General features: G+C 44.9%; 1 long non-coding RNA gene across 1 annotated transcript; it reads left to right on the top strand.

Moving 5' to 3' along the window:
• Positions 5,439-23,534, top strand: LOC110259867. The gene is made up of 3 exons (XR_002342272.1): positions 5,439-5,754; positions 6,664-8,150; positions 23,036-23,534. It is a non-coding gene; the product is annotated as an uncharacterized LOC110259867 (long non-coding RNA).

Genomic DNA, 24,047 nt, shown 5'->3' with positions numbered 1-24,047 from the left:
GGGCGGGAAAGGGTCTTAAGAGGCCATTGGTTCAGGTGGGTTCAATGTTTCCCCTAGAAACCACAACCTAGGATTCCACTCATCGGACCTTACTGGGGGCTGTGTGATTACTCTTCTTTAAGGGGCTCTAGGTGGTTCCATTGAAAAGCCCTGATCTAGCCGGGTCTGCAGGGTAGTCAGCGTCAGGCTCTACATTCCTGGTGGTGATTCCTGGAAATTTGCATCTCCCCTTAGTTTCACACACACTTCAGGCCACTTAGGTTAGAAGCACTCAGTCCTGGTGGCGACTCTTAGGGCTGCTCACAGGCTGTTTCCCTTAACTTTGGACCCCTAATCTTTGCTCGCATTGAAGTCAGGTGTGGCCATGTGACTCACTCTGACCAATGACATGCAAGGAGTGTGGCCACATGACTCATTCTGACCAGTGACATTCAAGGGGCATGGCCACATGCGGGCCCAGCCACGTGAAATGGGAGTGGCCACATGACTTGCTCTGACCAGTGACCTGCAAGGGGAAGTGAGTCTCCTCTTCCTCCCTTGGCCTCTGCCACTGGCTGTGTTCCCTGCAGTGGCTGCCCTATCAGCCTGGTTCCCTGTGTGAGTCTGGCCCTCAGCTGAGCTGTGTGGGTTGAGCATAACATCACGTTAATCCCAGCATAACCTGAGACCCTGTCCTGCCAAAATCTATGCTCAGCAGGGCAGGTGGGTTCCTGCGGGGAAACACCGAGTTCACCGGGAGGCTCTGCTGGGGTGAGAATGGAACAAAATGACCTATGTGAGTGCAGATTATTGAACTGTTAATGGGGTGAGGTCTGAGCACCTGCTGCCACCTCTGCAAAGCTCCCATCAGATGTAGTTTGCGGTCCTGAACCTGGCGAGACTTCTGGTTTTCTCCTTCCCAGTCACTGGAGTCACTTTTCTGGGCAGCAGTACTGTGCTAACGCTTTAGGCAGGGTGTGAAAACAAAGCCCACACAAAACCAGTGAAATGTTACAGCCTTATTCACATGAAATGGTTATTTAACCATGATAAAATGTAAAACCGTCTATTTTAGCTTCAAATATACTGTAATAGTTTATAGAACAAAAATGAAACACAAAAAAACAAAACCCAAACAAAAGAGGAAGAATGCATATAAAAGATCTCTTTTAAAAACATACCTTTTCACTTTACTATGGCAACTCTGTCTTGGTTAGTTCCTTCTTAGAATATTCTCAGCCGTGTTTAGCAGGTGGGTCATGTGCTATTTCACCCGCTGGACATGCGTTTTGCTACTCATTAGTTAATAAGGGCGCAAGTCCTCGGATTCCCCTGGTGTGATTGTTCCTTGGCTTTCGGAGCAGTTACCTGCTGTTAAGTTCTGGAAGGTTCTCCTTCCTAGAGCAGCCAGGATATTTTCTGTCTAAGATGCTCTTTTGCCAGCAGTGGTCCTGGCGCATGGTGCCATTCCCTTTCAAGAGCCTAGGGTGTAGACTGACGATAGGAGGCATCAAACGCCTCTGAAGGGTGAGCTTCTCTGCGTTCACCTGGTAGTCTGGTTTTGGCTGTCTTCAGTGACGTGAGCTCTCTGGGGCCTGAGATGGCTTATTCCTGTACGGGAGGCCCAGGGTCTAGGAAATCCTTCTTTACACTGGGAACAATCTCTTCCAGGAGCTCCCACTGTTCTGGCTGTGGGTCCTTGGAGAATGAGTCTCATCCCTCTTTATGTGACACCTGTTTAAGTATTTGGGGCACGGATCCTTTTCCTCTATGAGTTATTTTCTTCAGGCTACACTGAACCATTTTTTTCACCCTTTCTTCATGCCATCGGATAGCTAGTCTTACAAATGATTCAATCACTTTTAGACTTGGCTGTGGCCCTTTTAAAGATAAAGCCTTCGGAACTTGAGCCCACACCATTTAGAGTCTCATCGATATCAAGTAGTGACCTTAAAATGGGTGTTCAGAGCTCCTGATACGGATTAAAATGATGTTCAAACTCTCGGGTCTTATTTCCTTTCATTTTATTTTTTCGTTTCTTCTCCTTCTTTATTTTCTCTATGTTTCTCTATGTTTCTCATGTTTCTCATATGTTTCTCATGTTTCTCTATGTTTCTCATATGTTTCTCTATGTTTCTTTCCTTTGTTTCATCTCTTCCCTTCCTCTCTTCTTTTTCTGTTCCTGTCTTCTGGCCGCATGAGCTGGGTTTTGGGCCTGGGGATATGCCTGCTGCCACGGAAGGGATATATATTCTGACCAGATGCTGAGGGGGTGGGGGTGGGGCAGGTTCCATTGGGAATCTCCAGCTACACAAGTTCTGGTGACAAAGAAAGCACAAAGTCGACAGCATGTACACCTGTGGGGAAACACTGCTTTCCTCCCACGTGTGCTAAGGCAGGGACAAGGAAGAGTAATAGAGTCCCATGAAAGGATGCGAGCGGGTGGGCCTAGGAGCACAGACTGCTTCTTTGGAAATGGGGACATGGTCTTTCTGCAGCCCCCAGCAGCGTCCTCTTTGGAACCCAAAGGAGCTCGTGCTTGGATACAATTTTTGAATCACTGCCTTAGTCCTGTTTAGCACTGAAGTGACTGACGGTACCAGGATATGTGAATACAGGACTGCAAATATTCTCCTTAATATTGGATTTTGAGAAAGACATAATAGGAAATCAAGTTAACTTCAAACATCCCATAATTTTTCACGGGCAGTTAAGATAACGGCTTGCTGATGGTATTATGCTATATAATTGTTTAGTGTAATTGCTTCTTGCTGTCCCATTGTATCTGCTCTGTAGCATTCTATTTTATAGGTATTTTTAAGGTGTATTTTTTATTGATTTGGCATCTACACAGCAATAAGCTGCTCCTGGATTGATTAGATACTAGAGTGAAGCTGAAACATTTAGTGCATTGATTCTTAATCTATAAAGCAGTTTGTTTGCAGTTCTGCACATATTTATTACCATGGTGTTCATAATGTTAACATTAACAAAAATATTTGGGGGTGTGTATGTTCCCAGTGATAAATTAAGAATTCTATGGTTACTTCTTTCAAGGTTGGGGTTCCCGTCGTGGCGCAGTGGTTAACGAATCCAACTAGGAACCATGTGGTTGTGGGTTTGATCCCTGGCCTCACCCAGTGGGTTAAGGATCTGGCGTTGCCATGAGCTGTGGTGTAGGTTGCAGATGTGGCTCGGATCCCTCGTTGCTGTGGCTCTGGTGTAGGCCGGTGGCTACAGCTCCAATTTGACCCCTCGCCTGGGAACCTCCATATGCTATGGGAGCGGCCCAAGAAATGGCAAAAAGACAAGAAAAAAAAAAAAAAAAGGTATGACCAGCTAAGTCCAGGTCAGTGATGGAAAACATAAAGCTATGCTCAGTGGGTCACCTTCGAGGTAGGGTCTGTGCTTCTTTATGCCCTTATCAGGGCTACACAGTGCTTGATTAATGTCGGTTGATTGAGTGATTCCAAATTTAAATTGTTGAATTTTGCAGAACCTAACACAGTCAAATGATGTATTTCCTTCCCCTTTATTTTCCTCGAGCAAAAATGGGATGATTTTGGTTCCTTCACTGAGAAAAAGCATGTTGTCCTCTAAGAATGGATTATGGACTGTCTCACTGGTTCCTGGACAGGAATTACTTGTAGTTGTTTTTCTGTCTTCTTTAGTGTTTTATTGATAATTTTCTGGTAGCTGCTACAATTTATATTTAGATAGTATCTGGTTTTAAGATGGAATGGATAGGTTCATTTGTGCCATATTTTAATTTCCACATAGAAGTGATATCATATGGTATTTGTCCTCTTTCTGACTTACTTCACTTGGCATGAGATGCAAATGCATATTTTGTTCTTTTGTATGGCTGAGTGGGGGGGGGAAGGATGGGTAGTTTGAGGTTGGTAGATGCAAACTATGACATTTAGAATGGATAAGCAATGAGGACCTACTGTACAGCACAGGCAACTGTATCCAATCTCTTGGGATAGAACATGATGGAAGATAGTATGAGAAAAAGAATGTGTATGTATGACTGGGTTACTATGCTGTACAGCAGAAATTGGCACAACACTGTAAATCAATAATACTTTTCTTTTTGTCTTTTGTCTTTTGTCTTTTCAGGGCCGCACCCGTGGCATATAGAGGTTCCCAGGCTTGGGGTCTAATTGGAGCTGTAGCTGCCGGGCTATGCCACAGCCACAGCAATGCCAGATCCAAGTTGCATCTGTGACCTACACCACAGCTCACAGCAACGCCGGATCCTTAACCCACTGAGTGAAGCCAGGGATTGAACCTGCAACCTCATGGTTCCTAGTCGGATTCGTTACCCACTGAGCCATGACGGAAACTCCAAAATCAACTATACTTTAATAAAAAAAAATAAGTTAGGAGGTTGGGATTGACATATATACACGACCATATATAAAATAGACAGGTAACAAGGACTTACTGTGTAGCACAAGGTAATCTACTCAATACTGTGTTATAACCTACATGGAAAAAAATCTGTAAAGGAATAGATATTATCTCTAAGAGTAACTGATTTGCTTTGCTGTACACCTGAAACTAACACAACTTTCTAAGTCAACTCTAATCAAATTTATTTTAAAAAAAAGATGGAAGTTTGTTCTTGGAAATGACATTACCATTTCAGAGTAACGGGGGACCATTTAGTGCACTGATTTTTACGTTTTTGAAATGTTCTCATTATCTTTTTTCCACATTTTGACTTGCTGAGTGAAAACCAGAGTGAAAAGGTGAAAGACAGATGGAGAGAGACTAGATGTAGCCACCCTGGGTCTCACCAAGCTTACGGACGGACGGAGGATGGCCTGTAAATGGCTGGAGAAGCCTGATTTAGTTTCTGCCCGTTAGAGGTAGCTGACTGAAGAAGCCAGGGAACATTATTCACAGCTCTCTATAAAGTGAATAATTTACTCCCTTTCCTCTGATGGAATGAAATCTGTAAAAGCCTTTGGGACTCTTTGGATAAAGTGCTCTGCAAACATGTCAGAGGGGTTTTGGTTTTATTACGGAGGAGCCTGGTTAGGATGGAAAATGGGAGCTGAGTTAAACATAAGCATTTATCGCTTGAGGGAGCATCTCTTCACATAATTGTTGTAAGAAACAACAATTTGTCATGAAGGAGTTAAAGTCATCTCTGTTATAAATTTTCTTTGATACAGTTACATTTCAATGCAGGTGCAAGTCCTCGTTTTGGTAAATAATTAATATCATATCTGTAGCCTTGCAAAATCTCATGCTATCACTTGAATGCAGTGATTTTCACTCATGCTCTCCAGCTAAGCTTCTAGGTACTGGGCCTTACAGGTGTGCACAGCAAGGGCCCTGCGGCAGTCGCTAAGTTCTACTCCAAGCTGGGAAGAGCGGTGTGTGTGTGATTGACTGCTACTAAGGGAGGGAGAAGGAAGGGCTTGCTGGAGAGGAAGTGGGGGTGAGGAGTTAGAGGAGAGCAAGGCGGGATTCTGCAGAGGAACCTGATCTCCGAGTTCTCCGTTTCCTCTCCAACAAGAGTGTGACGAGTGTTACAGGCCACAGCGGTGGTGATAAAGTGCCGATCGTACTGTTGGATGGGTAGGGAACGTGATGCTGAACTCACAGAACACTCTGTGCTCCCCGGAGAGTGGTGCGTTAGGTTACTGTCATCCAAAGCGGAAGTGGGCTTCAATTGCAGGAAATGAGAAAAGGAATCGTAGGCGACGTCCTTGAAGGAGTTTGGCGCAGTGGCCTGGCGGCGTGGTTCCAAGCAGTTAGGTAAGAGTTCTCTTCTTTCCTCCCGCCGCCCTCCTTCTTTTCTTTTCTTTCTTTTTTTTTTCTTCTGGCTTTTGTCTTTTTAGGGCCGCACTGTGGCATATGGAGGTTCCCAGGCTAGGGGTCTCACCGGAGCTGTAGCTGCTGGCCTACATCACAGCCGCAGCAACTCGGGATCCGAGCTGTGTCTGCGACCTACACCAAAGCTCATGGCAGTGCCAGATACTTAACCCACTGAGAGAGGCCAGGGATCGAAGCCGCAGCCTCATGGCTCTAGTCGGATCCGTTTCCGCTGCCTGACAATGGGAGCTCTTCCTTCCTTCCTTCCTTTTTCTTTCTTCCTTCCTTCCTTCCTTCCTTTCTTCTTTCGTTCTTTCTTTCTTTCTTTCTTTCTTTCTTTCTTTCTCTTTCATTCCTTCCCTCCTTCCTTTTCTCTCTCTTTCTTTCCCTCCCCTCCTTCCTTCTTTCTTTTTTATGTTTTTCTCATGACTGCTACCATTGCTCTGTTAATGTCATAGATCAGATTATATTCTTAGGGGACATCAGATCAGAGTCCATAACTGCATGGCACTCTGGGCAAGTGAAGAAACATTCTGATCCACAGAGCAGGGTATTTATGGAACTTAAATACGCTAGAGACCTTTCTCTTTTAGCTTTCTTCTTCCCTCAGCTTATTTATTATTAAAACTGCTATCGCGCTACTACTACACATCATACATTACATAAAGATATAATCATGTATTTACTATGTATTTTTATATTATATATACAACTTTCTGAATAGCTTATATTATGCTCTGTTATTTACATATCATTTATTATAATTGTAAGACTGGGCATAAGAGGTGGTGGCAGCTTTGAACCATTCGTCTTCTGGCAGCTGACAGCTCTGATCCTTTGCCCCCTCTCTAGGGTAATGGAACATTTAGAGAAAATACAAACAGCCACTTTCTTTTGAAGCAATGGTTGTTACCAAGCAATTTATTTTATTTACTCATGCTGGATGCAAAGTTGGGCAGCACCAAAGTGATTCATTGTTTTTGGACAACACCCTGAAGAAGCCTTCTCCTCCGCACCCCCCATGCTGCTGTCTCACGGGAGAGCCAGGCTCCAGGACCATTGGTCTGCTTTTGACTGCAAGGTTCACTTGTACTCTTGCACAAGACAATATGTGTGGCAACTTGAGATTCAAACTCAGGTGAATTGATAGAGAATTACCGGGCACATGGCCGTTGGCCCAGGCTCCTGAATCCCAGATGGCTAACTGCAGAAATCCTTTGTGCGCAGTGGGCTCCCAGGTGTGGGCGACTAATCCAGAATGCAGACTTATCAGCTTTGTGTTATAACTTGGCTTGAACACCGGTGAGAAAACTCGCGGTTTTTCCTGACATGCTCACAATTTGCCTTTGAAGCCGGTTTCCTCTTATTCTTGATGATGTTTAGAAGAGAAAGGCTGTGAACCTTTGAGCACTTGGTTTGAAATAGATCATTATTCTTTTCACTGAACACAGAGCAGGTAAGAATGGTTTCCTGAAGCACCTGGTTTGGGGCACTGGCCTCAGGCGCCCACATTCATGCTCATAATAAAATTAGGCTTAACAACCATCTCTGTCATCATGCTAGAGAAAGGTTTTAGCAGAAAAACGTCAAGCAATACAGCAAACCATTTGACTAGTGGGTTGACTGACAAAAGACCCACTTGACTGTGCTCTTGTGCAGCTGATAGGATAAGGGGGTCAGAGCTGTGATGTCCTCATGGACAAGGACCATTGCTTATTCATTTTTGCCTACCAGCCCTTAGCACAGTAGTTAATATGCTATGGGCAGGAGGAAATGTTTGGTGAATAAATACTAAAAAGGTCAGGAGACAGAGCAACAGTAAGAAATATTCTCTGAGAGACTGACACCTTATTCCCACACTGCAATGCAACATTAGCCATAGACACAGCGTGGAAGACATGCAGAGGCTTCCGGGCTCTTTTGCCAACTGAAAGCTGTCGTGGGCAGAATACAAAGATGAACCCAGTGACCTACACCCTTGTACAATATCCTCCTCTTGAGGGAATTTTACTTGCTTTCAATAAGTAAAATATGGCAAAAGTGAAGGGATTTTTCAGATGTAGTTAAGGTTCCTAATCAGTCTACTTTAAATTAAGCAAAAGGGAGATATATGTGTGGGCCTCACCTAATCAGGTGAGACGTGTAAAGAAATTGAAGAGGTCAGAGACTGAAGAGGTCAGAGACAATCTCTCCTGCCGGCCTTGAAGAAGCAAGCTGCCATGAGTTCTGTGGCTTCAGTGAAGTGGGTTCTGCCAACAACCATGTGAACTTGGCAAAGAAACCAAGGCCTGGCCCACAGTGTGATTCCAACTTTCTAAGATCCTGAGCTGAGAATCAAGGTAAGCTGTGCCTGGATTCCTGATCCACAGGAACTATGAGATATTAATGTGAATTAATTTAAACCACTAAATTTGTTGTAATTGGCTATATAGCAACAAAAAACCAATACAAAGGATGCCTGCATACATGCAACATATATATATGCAACAACATATGTATGTATGTTATGTTTCAGTGCTGTATATCTAGTGTGTGATATGCTAATTATGACCTGCAACCCATGTGTCCTTTCAGGTTAATATCCTCTTGGTAGGCTCTTGAACCAAAGGAAGATTTCGGGAAGAGATTTGCTTTCCTTTTCTTAGCTTATACAAACTCCCAGGCAACTTCACTGACCTCTTCAAACTTCAGCTGGCACATCCAACCGCCTTTCAAGAGTTTAACAAAAATCTATCACCTTTCTAAACAACTGTCACTTGCCCGTAGAACATTTATAATTCTCCACATGTATTATCTGCAGTTTCAGTATTGATCCAGCTGATGTAATGAGGATCATTTTTGTGCCAATGGGCACCTCGTCTTATTCGACGGCAAAATGGAATTTAAACAAATTGTTCTCTCTTGATTCTTGCGACTTTGGGGAGATCGCTCATCTAATTTTAAGCGTTTTCAGTGTTTGTGTGTGAGAGGCAGTTACAACTCAATGGAAGTAAGTGCTGACAGATGTGTTAGGTGAGGAATTTGCGTGTAGATTGGCCCTTTCAACCCACCCCCATTCTTTTAGAGAGACAGACTCTCTTCTAATTAGATGCCCTGATGTGAAATTTGGAAGGTGTTAGAGAAGCAGAGGCAATTTTCATGCCTCCTTTTGTCTGTTTTTGTGTTTGTGTGTAGCGGTGGTCCAAAGTCCGTGTCCTGGGTTACAGGAGGCCGCTGTGGTTGTGGCTGTGACATCGGCTTCCTGATCCTTTTATGGCAGCTGTGGAAGAGTATTCTTGACTTTGCTGCTCCAGTGGTAACTTCAGAAGAAGTGTCTCCTCTTGGGGTAGTTCTAAATTGTTATTGGAGTCATACCCACAAGTTCAAGCTGGAAAAGTTCTTTCAGACCCTCCAGCAATATTTAGGCCCTAATTCCTTGCACTAAAATCTTTAGCTTAAAACACCTTGAGTGAGTTCCCTTGAACCTTGATGCATATTCCTGGGTTTGCCTGAGTACTGAATAGTTTCTTTGTGTGTGTGTATGCATTTCAGTATTTTTCTTCTTCCTTGCTACTTTTGGATTGACAGGGATTTTCCTCTTTATTATGTATTTTTTCCTCTGCTTGTCAGAAGTGACATACTACCTTCTAGGGGTTTCCCTAAAAAAGTTAAAATATAAAGTTGATGAAATCGAAAGTCAGTTAATGTATTTACTTGCTTTCTAAAGACTACAAGAACCTTAGAATGACTTAATTTTAATTGCCCCTCCTAATTAATATACCATTGTTCTTAATATTTTAGATATATTTTCCTACTCAAAATTTGTTGGGATTCTTGAATCTGAAGATTTATGTTTATTGTTAATTTGGAAAAAATTCTCAATGCTCATCTCTTCACACAGTTCTTCCCCACTGTATTATCTCTTTCAGAAGATTCGGTTGGATGTATGGTAGGTTCTATGACAGTATCTCTCAACTCCTCATTAATATTTGTTTTCTCTCTTTATATTTCTGTGTTTCATTCTGTGATAATTGTTCAAATATATATTCCAGTTCATTAACTCGCTCTTCAAATATGTCTAATCTCCTCTTAAAATCTATCCTTTGCATTTCTAACTTTGCTGTGTTTTTTTTCCCCAATTTTAGAAAATTTATTTATTGTTTTTTCAAATTTTAATATTTTGGTAGTTTTGCATCATGAGTTTGATATCGTCTCCAATTTTTTCAAACATAGTAGACATGTATTTTATATACTGTATTTGGTAATTCTAAATTCTGTTTCTTTGAGGATTAGCTTTTTTGTGGGCTTACTTTTGATATTTATTGCTTCTGTTGATTTTTTTTCATGGTGGCTTGTGGCTTACATTCTTGAATGAATTGCCTGATTTTGCATTGTGAAATACATTCCTTGGAAATTTATGTTTAGGAATTCTTTGAGGTCTAGAGTTAAGGTTCTTGCCCTGTTCCTGTGGACACAAACTCCAGGGCTTCAGGGAACTACACAGGTAGTGTGATTCTGGCCCCAGTATGGTTCAGAATCCTCACGGTGGAATTCTCCCCCCTCTATTCAGCACCAGTGTTGAAGCAGTCTTTTCATACTGTCTCCTTCTTGGGGGTATTCTTTTCGGAGGGTCCTGGTATACATTATGTGGTAGGATTGCTCTGATTTAATGCCTTATGTAGATCCTAGAAGTGCCATTATTTTTCCTACACGGCCCCAGAGATTAGCGAAGTATCTTCCAGTCCTAGCCTTTGCTTACCAATGTCTATTCATAAGATTTATCATTATTTTTGGCATGTGATAATTTTAAGTTCCTACCAAGCTAGCTATAAACATATTTAAAATGAATATTACACATATATAGACACATATACATCAGCTGTAATAGTTTTGTATTTGGATGCTTTTGAGTATATAGTGTTGGATATCAGTATATAAAAATACGATGGCAGGTGCTAGAGAGCTACTGGTTCACTTGATCCATATACTTAGACTATAAATTCCCAAGAGCCTTTAATTGTAGTCTCCTGGTGAAAATAAAAAGGATTCTATGAAAGAGCATCACAGCAGGAGGGCCCTGTCCTCCACCTGATCGACTGGGTTTCCTCAGCTGCAAGGCTGCTTGGAGAAACGAAAAGTCATCGTAACAAAAACAGTCACTCGCCAACAGAAGAATGACCAGTCCTCGTGGAAACTGCCTTCCTTATTTTGTCATGGTCTTTATTGCATCAGATACTGTCCTGCATTCAAAACATTTGCAAAATGAAACTGGGGTCTCTTTCCATAGAGACATTATTGTTTGAAGTCGATGAAAGTGAGGTTGGGGAGCTATTCCAGTCTTGTGATGGCCCTTAAAGAGCGAGCCTCTAGTAGAAGTATTTCAGCTAATAAGTGAAGAACTGCCAAGGACAGTGACAGGTACATGTCTTAAAAGATCATGAGAGACACTTGGAAACAGTGAAGTTCCCTGACTCTTGCAAAATCGCCACTTCTGAATGTGCGAAGAGGTTATTATGTTGTGACATCTCTCCCCGTCAACACTTGATGTCTTGTTTGTTTTAATGAGAAGCAGAAATGATGTTAAATATAAATAAAACAAATTTGTTTTTGTGGTTTTCATGTCAAACTCCAATCTAGTCTATTTTTTTTAAATCTCTATGAAATACTGGTTTCTGTTTTATGTGAATTCACTGTGCCAGCTTTTCTTCCTATACCAACTGTAATGATAACAAGGCCTCCTGGGCAACAGGTCATATGTAGCACAAGTCTGGTGTAAACTCCCAAATCCTATACACAAAGGAACCGGGGAAAGTCATAGCCAGGCTGGGCAAGGGTACATGCCTTCCTATTCTTTTTGTTGTGTGGTCTTGATTAAGGTGACCCTCTACTCTGTGTGCCATGCAGATCTGCCCTTGGAGGGTCACTTTTTTTGCCCAAGGACCTTCATATCCTTTTAGGGAAAAATCAGAGTATGCATTGGTCAATAGTCAACATTTATGCAGAGCACTAAACATCTCTTGGTGGTATTCTTACGGTTGTTCCTGATACAGGCTGTGAATTGCCCCACTACTTCCTTTCAGCCCTGGGACTCCCTTTTTCTCTGCAGGGGGCTATAGATCCAATCCAACGCTTGGCAGCGTCTCCTTGTTGTGTTTTGTGTCTTGCTGTTGCCATGCTGGGGTAAATGGAGAACATTTTTTTTTTACTCACAGGTTGATGGGGAGAATCACTGCTAGTTGGGATTCAAGCTGAGAACAGGCTTGCCCAACTGGGCAGAGATCCACCCAGGGTCTTGACCTTCCTTGGGCATGTAGTGGAACTGCCATAGCACCCCCTTGGAAGCCTCTATTACTCTTCTAATGACCAATATGACAGGCGCTGCAAGGGTTAAGAGTACAGACTCTGCAGCCTAGAGAGCCTGCATTGAGTACGAGTTCCACCTCTCCCAGGGGCATGGCTTGGAGAAGTGACTCCACCTCCAGTGCTTTTATTACCTCATTTCCAAAAGGAGCCTCATTGTGGTTCCTACCTAATAGATGTGTTTTGAGGACAAACATGAGTTATGGTTTGGGATGTGCTAAGTAAATGCCACTTAATATGTGTGGGAGTTCCCATCGTGGCACAGTGGTTAATGAATCCGACTAGGAACCATGAGGTTGCGGGTTCGGTCCCTGCCCTTGCTCAGTGGGTTAACGATCCGGTGTTGCCGTGAGCTGTGGTGTAGGTTGCAGACGCGGCTCGGATCCCGCGTTGCTGTGGCTCTGGCGTAGGCCGGTGGCTATAGCTCCGATTGGACCCCTAGCCTGGGAACCTCCATATGCCACGGGAGCGGCCCAAGAAATAGTGAGGAAAAAAAAAAAAAAAAGTGTTTGTGGAGTTTTGTCCTGGCGCAGTGGAAACAAATCCGACTAGGAACCATGAGGTTGCAGGTTTGATCCCTGGCCTCCCTCAGTGGGTTAAGGATCCGGTGTGGCCGTGAGCTACGGTGTAGGTCACAGACACAGCTCAGCTCTGGTGTTGCTGTGCTCTGGCATATGCCGGCAGCTACAGCTCCGATTTGACCCCTAGCCTGGGAACCTCCGTATGCCATGGGTACAGCCCTAAAAAGACAAAAGACAAAAAATAAATAAATAAAAAGGGTTTGTTACAATAAATAGTAAGGACCCCATCATATTGAAAATGAATTCTGAGATTTCAGACCTAAAGTGGCACAGAACAGCTAAGAGGCGCATGTGCACGTGTGTATGGCCGAAGATGATGCTGAGTGAAAGAGCACTCGGCACCATTAAACCTTCTTCAAATGTCAGCACCCAATATTGGCACAGAGACGGTGAGTGAATACAACGGGAACTGAAGATTTTAAATTATTCATGAAGGCTTTGTAATCTTGAATCCTTTAATTCCATCACATCTCTAGTACAAAAGGCAAAACCAATGTTTTCTGGTTATAGATTTTGTGAAATAAAACCCTTCAGCTGTGCCAGACTGGGAATTTTTTTTTTTTAATATAAGGCATCAGCTGCAGTAACTCTTGCTTCATTGAAAGCCTAGCACCGGAGAAACACCAGGAGAAATGTAACTCCATGCAAGGAATAATCCTGAACCAAGGTATTTTATTTTATTTTATTTTAATTTTTTGCTTTTTAGGGCCATACCTGTGGCATATGGAGGGTCCCAGGCTAAGGGCCGAATTGGAGCTACAGCTGCTGGCCTACGCCACAGCCACAGCAACCCCAGATCCAAGCTGCATCTGGGACCCATACCACAACTCATGGCAATGCCAGATTCTTAACCCACTGAGTGAGGCCAGGGATTGAACCCACAACCTCATGGTTCCTAGTGGGATTCGTTTCTGCTGACAGGAACCTCTGAACAAAGGTATTTTAATCTCTGGATGTGGCATTAAGCTCATGAAACCGTGCTGTGGGGTTTCTATGCAAAGACAAAGATCGAAGGCAGTAAATTAGTTTTTTCCTGATGGCAGCAATACTATCTAGTTCCTAGAGTCGAAGGCTTGAACTTTGGGGACTTTCTTGTTGACCAAGTGCCATTGTCCTCTTCCTGGCCTTTGTGATTTTCACAGTGCAGCTCTCTGCTACCCCCACCCCCCCACGTTCGTTCTCTTCTCCATCTCTCCAAGCCTGTTCTTCAAGCCCCAGAACAAATTTCACCCTTCCCAGGCATCTCCCAAGACCGACCCAAGGAAAGTGATCTCTCCCCACTTGAGCTATCCAAGTACCATTTTCTCTTCCCTTCTTTTGACATGTAGATACTTCGTTGGCTACTGTTTTTCTGTTGCAGATTTTCAGCTAGAATGTCATTTCAACAAGGATGGACTTTCTATTTATACTTTTTTAAATTCACACACTGCCAAGTACAACAGATGCTAAATAAATAGCTACCAAAGAATTGGATTCTCAGAGCCTCACTTCTAAGCCTGCCTCTGCGGCCAACTTGCTAAAGTAGCTTGTGGCTATTAACCACATGCACCATCACACATATACATCTTAAACAATAGTAACAATCATTATAACAATAGGTAGCACTTACTGAGTGCTTATTGGTCTAAGCAGTTTCTGTGACAGCTAATTTAATCCTTGTAATACATCTATAAAGCATCCGTCAGCATCATTTTAAAGTGGGGAAACTGAGGCACTGAGCCTTTGAATAACGTGTCTGTAGACACAGCTCCAGCAGTGAGGGCCGGAGCCCAGGTTCAGCCCCAGGCAGTCTGTGCCTCCGCCTCTTGATGACATTAGCAGGAATGAGCCCATATGGTGAGGTGTTGAGCTGGTGAGGCTGCAGTCCCAGTTATCCAGTCGAACACTGTCTAGGTGCGGCTGGATTGGAAAGGAGTTATTAAGTCCTTACTTGGTTGACTTTAAGTAAAATAAATGCCCTGGGAGAATCTGTAGGTCCAGGTCAGTTCGTTTGAAAACAGGGCCGGGGCTGCCCAGAGAAAGTAGAAATTTGCCCGTCTTTCCCATGGAGCTCATCCTGCTGTGATCTCCTTGCCATTGTGTATGTGTCTCACACTGGTTCTGCTCCCCTGGCTGGACCCTGACCGAGACCTAGCAGGATGCCTACTTGGTGCTCTAGTTTACCTACAGCTGTCCTGGGCTGTGGTGCCTAGACTCTCTGCTCCCTTAGAGGCTCTCCAGCATCCCTCACGGCTACCTCTCTCCAAGGTTTGGCTCTGATGTGACACCGACAGAACCAGCACTTCCTTTTCTGGGCTCCAGCAGCCCTGGCACACGGCCCATGATTTCCAGCACCTAGAACATTCATCTTGGCATTATAGGGAATTCCACCCCCTCTCTGCAGCAGACTGGGAGCAGTTCAAGGGTAGTGGCCAGTCTTGCGTCTGTGATCGTTGAGGGCGATGCCAGCCTAGGCGTATTCATTTGTGGGCACAAAGCGTTGACGTGGTCTTGGGCCACGTTGAACGGGATTGCTTTTCCGCTTTGGTGGTCAGGACATTTGCTTTCCCCACGGGGGTGTTGACAAGTGCTTTTAAACCTACGAGACAACACAGCTCCAAACATTAGGGTTATGCTAACTAATGCTATTCATGCTAAGAATCAACTTTAAAAGTGTTTCCCCTTTCACTGCAGTGTTTACATAGTTCCCTCCTAAATTAAAATATGCTGCATAGCCACACATTTTGGAAAGAATGAGTGTGAGTATGTGAGTGTGAGTGTGTGTGTTGGCTGAGCACAACCACTCATTGGTAATTCATGCATACAGTGCACACACAGTCAGCAAGGATTATTGTGTGTTTGTAGGAATAACTGGATCAGAGAAGACTTTCTTCAGAATATCCAGGCCCCAAATTAACGGACATTTCATCAGGGGAATATTCTAATTACTCTCTCTCTTCTGCCTTTTTTTCTCTTTTCTCAAACATGCAAAAGCTGCCTCTGGGAAATGACTGGGATACAATTCAGAGCGTATTCCCGTGGTGATTCTGTCCTGGGAAAGAGCAGGCGGCGGCGTGGGGTTGTTCAGAAAGCAGGGGCTCCATCAGGCTGGCGGGGCCCACAGTGCCGGCAGCAGCTCTGCTCCCATCGTGTCCCAGCACAGAGCCGCTGGGGGCCGCATCCCGACTCAGGGGCCGGAAGGGTGTGCTGGCTCCGTGTCTACACACGCGGCTGCTCTGTCAGGACTCAGAGGAGGACAGGTCTGGACATGGCATCACGTGTGACGTTTACTGCATCCTGTATATTCCATGTGGGGATGCCTTGTGTGGGTCCTCCTTGAGTTCGAGTTCATGGGAAGGAAGGGCCCCCACCGGACCAGTTCCAAATAAACTACTTGGAGTTTGAGGGAGAAGATGGTGTTGGTGAAATTCAATTTTAACTTGAATTCAGTGGTTTTCTCACCAAGTACAAGAAATCAAATACCATCTATCCTTCTGTTTACCCTGCACAGATGCATGTCCGTGTGGGATTGTATGTGCATGTGTGTACATTGAACAGCTGAAGATGGGATTTTGAGTTAAATTCTTTATTTTATTTTATATCATTTTAAACAAGTGGCTGCACCTGTGGCATATGGAAGTTCCCGAGCTGGGGTCGAGCCACAGCCACTCTAGAAGCAATGCTGTGTAGTTATGCTGTGAGCCACAAGGGAAGTCCCATTGTGGTCATTTTAAAGCCTAATTCATTTTGATCTTTCTTAAGGACAACCTCTGACTTGTTTGATCATCAGAGAAAGAAATGATTTCTCATAATGTTCTAAGAGCAGAGGAGACCTCCAAGAAAGAAGCTGATAAATGTGTTCACTCCATACTTTGGGGCTCACTCTTCAATTTTTCTATTCAAACCATTTTTATATGAAAACATTTCATTTGTTTTGAGGGCCACCAGCACTTCAGAGATTGGTCAAGCTTGGGTTCTTAAGGGCAACACTTTGAGAGGAGAAGATTGCTTTTCTTTCTCTCTCTTTCTCTTTCTTTCAACGGCCCCACCAGTACCATATGGAATTTCCTGGGCTAGGGGTTGAATAGGAGCAGTGGCTTCTGGCCTACGCCACAGCCACAGCAATGCAGGATCCAAGCCACATCTGCAACCTATGCTGCAGCTTGTGGCAATCCTGGATCCTTAACCCATTGAGTGAAGCCAGGGATCAAACATGCATTCTAATGGACACCACATTGGGTTCTTAACCCACTGAGCTACAACAGGAACTCCTACTTATGTTTCTTTTTGAATTTTGAGGCACAGGGTGGGGAGCTGAAGAAAGTCAAGCAACCCCACATGCTTCTCCCCTTCAATAGAGCGTTTCCCCAGGTTGGGGGTGGGAAACAGAGACCTCAGGAGCTTCAGGGACTGTTCAAAGTACAAGTGCCTTCGGGGGAGGAGGGCGGACCAGCCCTGGTGAATGAATCAAAGACCACCCGGTTTTCTTCCTGTGGTGGGGGGGGGGCTCACACCCAGCCTTTAAAAAGTCTGCTTTGGTTGCTGGCTGGGAACACTGGGCTGGGCCTGGGAAATGCGTGCTTGGCAGCAGGAGTGAAGAGGAAAGAGCTCATGCACCTTTTTTTATCCCATTGTTCTAGGGTGGACATGACTGCCTCAGACAGGGTTGTTAGGAAAGAAAGTTCCCAGCAATGCACGAGGCATGGAGAAGGCTCTAGATGAAAGGCCCTGGGGAAGGGCCACACGCCAGAACACGCCCCAAGCTCAGGATGGAGCAAACGGTTGGCATGTTCTGAATTCACACACAGGGTTAATCTGGGTCCTTCCAGACAGTGGAATTTCAAACAGGAAGAGCTTACCTGTGTCCAGAGGTGGCTTCTCAAGGTTGTCCACCTGCTCGCCTGAAGGGGAGCAGGGGAAGGAGAGTGACTCTGAAGGAGTGTGGGGGAACCGGGCTGTGTCCCTCGCTGCTCCGTGTTGCTGGGGGCCCTCAGCCTCTCAGCACCCGCATTTCCTCCTTGTGTCCTGCAGGTGTTTGGTTGTCCTTTGCAGCCTGACATGTAGCGGGCATTTAATAAACATCATCTATCCTGAGAACCAGAGTCCCATCTCCATGAGAGTCACGTGGTTGGTGACCGAGGGACGATCAACTCTGCTCTTGTGAACAGCTGCTAGTTTCATATTTAGGGGCTTCTGCTGAAAAAACATCAAATTTGCTCCGAAGGCTTGAAGGAGTCCATGGGAAGTAAAATAATAGTCGAACCTGGCGCAGTGTCATCTGTCCTCTAGAATGGAAAGCTGTATTCAATTCTGTAAAATGTCAATCAGATAATTTTTTTATTTTACTTATTAAGTGTGCCAGGAAGGGCTCACAGTTTAGTGGGGGAAACAGACTTACAGACAGATAATGACAATGTTGCATTGGTTAGTTGAACCAAGTGAACCTCAGGGTTTGGGGTCAGAGGAGGGAGCTGGGTGGGGCTTCTGTGGTCCCTGTGCATTCAACATCCTGGGCAGAAAGAGCCAATGCTTCCATCAGCATTCTGCGAAATACCGTGCTTTGCTTAGCCCTTCTCTGAAAAGTGTGCATGGAATTTTGGTTTTAAAAGTCGTATGACATACATGTAGGTATTTATAGCCAGAACAACATGCTTTAGTAACTTGGAGTAAAACTACGGTCATATTTCTTTCACTTTTTGGAGAGTTGCTGAAGGTCCTACTTGCCCACCATCTCCCTTTCTAGGTCTCTCTTCCCCTCCCTGAAAATTCCCAGTGACCTGGGGGTCGGACTCCGTTCATAAGCGGTGGGGGTGGTGGCTTTGGTGCCTGCATTCCTGTAGCTGGTAAAGCTGCCCCCTTGGTCCAGTGTGGGCTCCCTGGGCACCTTGCTCTTGGATGTCATGGCATTTCAGTCCACCCTCACTTGCAGCCACTGCTCCCAAACCACCTCCAGGGGCTTTCAGATTTAGCCCCAAGCCCTGAAATCTTAGATTCTTGCTTTGCATTAGGGCAGCAGGCCGGTTGTCTTCTTCCCTTACGGGGTCTCCCATCTCTCTTAGGTATCAACTGCTTTCAGTGGAGACTTTGACCTGGAGTATCAGACTGTCACAGAGCTTAACAAAGCACAGAACTGCAAGGGCCTCCTTGCCCCCCTTCCTCCAGGAGGGTCCAGGTCCTCAGACAGCATGGACCATTCTCCAATGCTTCCAGTTTTGCAGTGTGAGGTATTATCAGGAAATAAAAGGTCCTTAGGGAAACGGCCTTACATCTCTATAACTAGAGGATTTTCCAAATATGTAAAAATAAGCTTCTAGGGGACTTGTTTTCCAGGACAAAGCAGGCCTTACATATTTAGGAGATAAACTGATAGATGGACATTGGAATTGGGGAAGAAACATGTTAGTAAGTTGATCTAAAATTATGCAATGCATATTGCTGTTGAAAAAAGTTTCCCCAACATCCGTGATGAGGCTTTTTAGGTCAATTCTTATGGCTCCTTCTACCTAGTTAACCCCCTCCCCAGCACTCACATCCCCCTGGTAACCCCCCCAACACACACCCAACACTCAGGATAGCTGGTCCTCACCCACGGGCTGGCCACACAGGTGCCACCTCGTGAATGATGTGCCGGTTGGCTCAAATTCCTTCTTTCTTAAGAGCTTGAACTAGAAAGGAAGAAAGTACTGCCAGGAGAAAGAGAAGACGAGGCGCAGGTGTTTCTGGGACTGCCGATGTGGGGGGAGGCGGGGGTGCGTGTCCTGGGTCCGCTGTGCGTCATGACCCTCCCCGTCCTCCAGCCGGACCGCGGCTACCGGATTATGATGGTAGTTCTAGGCCTCAGCAAGGGGCCTCTCATCACTCAGGTAAATGCCTCCTTAGTGGTTCCTCTTGGGGAACATCTTTGTCCCTCGCAACTTAAGGAGCTTAGACGGAACATGCCAGTGGGAAGGGATCACTCTGTTTGGAGAAGAAATAAAAGCAAATCATCTTCTGGGGTATTGAGACTTTTTGGGTGTTGTTTGCTTATTCTTTTGAGCTAGAGACCAACATGAAAGGCAGAGTTGGTTTGGAAGATGACTCATTTCTGGTCCTGCGTGGTTGCAGCTGTCTTCCATGCTTTCTCCCTCCTCGAGGCTGCAGACGGCGCTCCTGGAGCCTGGTCAGGCCCCTGTGGGGTTGAGAACGCGCCTTAGTTTGCGGTCCCAGGCATTATGCTGGAGGACCGTTGGACAGAGGTTCTTACACACCCTGATGTTAAACCCAATGGAGCATCTGGATTTCTTAGCAAAAAGGACAAGGTTCCTTCTCAGTGTTCTCACAATGCTGTAAGGGGAAACCCCATTGCATGGCTCACGGCACTTGCCCCATGTCCTTGAAGCAGAGCTACTATGGCTGGACCTGTGTCACATGCAATCAGGTGTCAAAACTACAATGAACCTTTTGACTTCTTGTGGCTCAGATTTCTGCCTCGACCCCCTGGACTGCCCTCATAGGGAAAAGGTCCTATTTATGCCTCCCTTAATCTATAGGATGAACAGAGGCAGCTTGGTGATGGGCTGTGGAGGCTGACTAATACGCCACTGTATATGTGTACCAGCCTCTTCTTGGTATTACCCATGGCTGTGGAGGATTTAATTTTTCTGGGAGAAAGGACAAGGCAAGTGAAAACCTCTTGGAATTCAGAGTCAGACAGCTAGTTTTGCATCCTAAAATTTTTTTTCTATTCTAGATAATGGGGTCTTGGGCAATTCAAAACTCTCAGAGTCACAGATCCACCATCTCTGAAATGAGTATACACTCTGTATAGGACGCATACATAAGTACTTACGAATTAGTCAGGACAGGCAGCAAAGTCTCCAAATCTCGGTGGCTAACAAACACGTTGATTTCTTGCGCACAGGGGATGGTCTACCGGTCTAGATGACTCTCCAGGGCAGGTGTCTTCTGCCTGGGGGCTCAGGGATCCAGGTTGCTGGGTCTTGAGGCACCTGAGCACCTGCTACTGTGATCACTGTGGCAGTTATGACAGGGGATGTTCACTGCTAATGCCTGAAGAGCTGCTCAAATGCTACCCCACCACAGGAGTGGCCAGGAGCATGATGCGGGTACCTGGGAAAGCAGACTTTAATACGGACGAGCATGGTGGTCTAGGTCAAACACTTACCCTTCCTTTCCAGGTACCCTTCTGCTCATGGAATGAATGACACTGACTCTTCAAACTGAGAAGAGATTGGGGTGCTGGTGGCCTCCAGCTCATGTTCTTTGCAGTGGATATTCCTATGGGAGTGCTCAATCTCCCATATGTGATTCTTACCCGTTGGAGAAATACTTGCCTAAAACTTCAGTATCTGGGGTAATAATATTCCCTTGGTTTTCTTCAACAGTGTTGGATTTAAGTATTTTACTCTTCCATGTCCCAGTTTTTGGTTTGGGAAATATTTTTTGGTTTTATAGACAAAGATAAAGTGACCTTAAGACTCTGATTTGGGAGTTCCCGTCGTGGCTCAGTGGTTAACCAATCCTACTAGGAACCATGAGGTTGTAGGTTCCATCCCTGGCCTTGCTCAGTGGGTTAAGGAGCCGGCATTGCTGTGAGCTGTGGTGTAGGCTGGCAGCTACAGCTCCGATTAGACCCCAGTCTGGGAACCTCCACGTGCCATGGGAGCGGCCCTAGAAAAGGCAAAAAAAAAACAAAAACAAGACTCTTTGGATAAGAATAGGGATTTCTTAGTTTAGGAGGATATCTTGGCCTTAGAGAATTAACTGAAATAATTGAGTTCCCTGGGTAATTACCAGAAGCCCACCTCTTCACTCTTCCGTGGGCGTATCCTTTATCTCACCTCTCTTCCTGCTCATTTGATTCTTTGCCTAAAACGGTCTCCTTCCTCTCTACTCCTTCTCCCACCTTAAGGTGCAGGTGCACATTTGGCCTCATCAATCAAGTTTTGCTTGATGACTCCAACACTCAATGTTTGCTCCCCCACTTTGCCAAAGCCCTGAAGCCTTCAGGATCTGTATGTACAATCTAGAGTTCACTGTAAACTGTCTATTTTGTTCTCTACTTGCTCATTGCATTACTCTTGTCTTTTTGTTGGATATACCTTTTTTTGTGGGTGCGTAAGGTCCACTTTCCTCATTCTGTTCAGCTACCATTTTTTTGTATCCTATTGATGGGAATAGTCCCAACCTTGGGAAGCATGTAATCTGGTAGAGGACAAATCTATGAATTAGTCAGTGGGCAGATGTGAGCAAAGCATCATGGAGGCTGAGAGACCGAAATTTCCTCCGAGAGGAAAATAGCAGTGTGATGGCAGTTTAAGGATTGGATCAGATTGGCACTGATTTTCTAAGGCTGGGATGGATGTTGGGTGAGAAAAAGATGTTTTCTGCAAGAAGGAATGAAGTATGGAAAGATTCAAGGTCCATCTGTTTGAAAGATAGTGAGTAGTATATTTTGACTGATGAACAGTTTACATTTAGTGGGACGTAAGACTGGATATGATCAGAGTTGCACTTTGGAAGATTAATCTGGCGTGAGGTTTGGAATGTTCTGGATTTAGAGATACTAAATTATCACAATTAGAGAAAGCAGTAACCGCAGTCCAGGTAAGAGATAGAATGGCTCAAGGTGGAGTTCCCATTGTGGCTCAGCAGGTTGAGAACTGGCAGAGTGTCTGTGAGGATGTGGGTTGATCCCTGGCCTCACTTAGTGGGGTAAGGATTTAGCATTGCTGCAAACTGTGGCATAGGTCAGATCTGGTGTTGCTGGGGCTGTGATGTAGGCCAGCAGCCACAGCTCCAATTTGATATCTAGCCTGGGAACGTCCATACGCCACAGGTGTGGAGGTAAAAAGAAAAAAAAAAGAAAAGAAAGAATAATGGCTCAAACTAGAGTGGTGGAAGTAGAAATAGAAAGGGACAAAAGAAAGTTATTTACAAAAGTGGAATTGAGGGAATTGTGAGTCTTGCATGTAGCTGAAGTGAGAGAGGAGTTTCATAAGGAAGATGAAGCCAGTGGTATCTGTTGCTACAGAAAGTATAACAAACTCTTGAATCTGGTTATTAGCTGGTTAGCAGCGGTCATATCTTGGTGGGACCTGCTCCAGTTCCGAGCACACAGAAGGTGATAATACAAATTACCGTTTGATGTTTTGGAGGGCTTATCTCATTTACTGTGAAAATTCATGCCGTAAGAATCGTCGTTTGATGCATAATGAGTGACTTTTAGAATTAGTGGCTTAAAATATTAATGATTTTATGGTATTTCACAATTCTGTGGATCAGGAATTTGGGACTATGGCTCAGCAAACCTTCTGCTTCTGCAGGGTTGCCTGGACTCCCTTGCTGGTCATAGGAGGCATGTAGGCGGGTCTGGATGGTGTGAGATGGCTTGACCCCTGCACATGAGACCTGCAAGGCCAGCTGGCAGGCTGGGCTCTCCTGGGCGCCTCTCCTTCTCCACAGCCACAGAAGTCCGGACTGATGAAGGACCCTCTTTATCTTTCGCTCTGGAAACACACTCTTAAGATTCTTAGAAGCCATCTTTTTTAACAGAGAAGTTCTTGGAGGCCTGCCTTGGACACCCCTAGCGGGACGTGCATCTGTCTCAAACCATCGATGAGACATCATTGTCCATCTTCTGAGGTCTTAACAAAGAATCTTGCACTAACACCCTGGATTTGGTCTTTGCCTGGAAGCCATTTTTTTTTTTTTTTCTCCTTTAAGAATCTTTGGCTGGGAGAAAGAGGCTAAGGATAAGAAAGTTTTATTTTCAAACCTAGCAAGCCCTGGCTCCTTTATATTTCTTCTATACTCTGCTGAATAAAAATGAGCCGTTCCCTCTCTGGTTAATCTTTGTCTTCCTGAATTTCATCCTTCGGCAGATGAGGAAGGGTTCTACATGCTGCAGAGAAAGTGCCTCAGCCCAATTCAGGAATTTATAGACAGAGCTTTCCCTTTTCCCGTTACTGCAAGGGACGGTTTTGTTAAACAGTTTGCCCCTGCGTGACACGTGCCATCTTCTCCTCCCCTCCTGTAACTGTTTCTCACTGTCCTTCCTGTCCACCTAGAGACCCTCTGAAGCCTTCCAGAGCTCTCTCTCCACCAGCAGGTCCCAAAGCCAGGCCGCATGCTCTAACTTTCTTGTCTCAGCAGCACACTCCTTCTAGGTAACAAGTTTCTTTTGTTTGCTTCCTAATACCCAGTGGCTGCCTGACAAGCTAACCCCAAACGCAGCAACTTAGAACATGAACAGTTTTATTACATGTCATATTTGGGGAGTGAGGAATTTGAGCAGAACTCAGCTGGAGGGTTCTTCCATTCTGTGTTGCATTGATT

Source organism: Sus scrofa, chromosome 1 (genome assembly GCF_000003025.6).
Source record: "Sus scrofa isolate TJ Tabasco breed Duroc chromosome 1, Sscrofa11.1, whole genome shotgun sequence".
Classification (NCBI taxonomy): domain Eukaryota; kingdom Metazoa; phylum Chordata; class Mammalia; order Artiodactyla; family Suidae; genus Sus; species Sus scrofa.
This window is presented reverse-complemented; position numbering and strand designations above follow the sequence as displayed.